The sequence below is a fragment of the Poecilia reticulata genome, linkage group LG17 (assembly GCF_000633615.1).
Source record: "Poecilia reticulata strain Guanapo linkage group LG17, Guppy_female_1.0+MT, whole genome shotgun sequence".
NCBI classification, from domain to species: Eukaryota; Metazoa; Chordata; class Actinopteri; order Cyprinodontiformes; family Poeciliidae; genus Poecilia; species Poecilia reticulata.
Window position 1 is genome coordinate 26711982 of NC_024347.1, and position 506 is coordinate 26712487.

Genomic DNA, 506 nt, shown 5'->3' on the forward strand with positions numbered 1-506 from the left:
GAAATGCAGAGATATCCACACCTCGGGTAGGGGAATCTGTTCACAGTAAAACTATTAGTCATGCACTGCAAAAATGTGGTTTTATGGAAGAGTGGCAATAGAAAAGCTATTGTATAAAGAAAACTATAAAAAGTTCCATTTACAGCTTGCCAGAAGCCATATTGGGATACAGCAAAAATGATAAAACAAGACTCAAATTAAACTTTTCGGCAAAAATGCAAACCGCTATTTATGGTGGAGAACAAACACTGCACATCACTCTGAACACACCTTCCCCACTGACAAACATGGTGGTGGCAGCATCATGCTCTGAGGGTGCTTCTTTTCTTCAGGGACAGGGAAGATGGTGAGAGTTGATTATAAGATGGATTGAGCCAAATACAGGGCAATCTTGGAAGAAAACCTGAACAGTCCTGAACCTGGAGTCTGCAAAAGACTTGAGGCTGGGGCAGAGGTTCACCTTCCAGCAGGACAACAACCCTAAACATTAAGCCAGATCTACAATG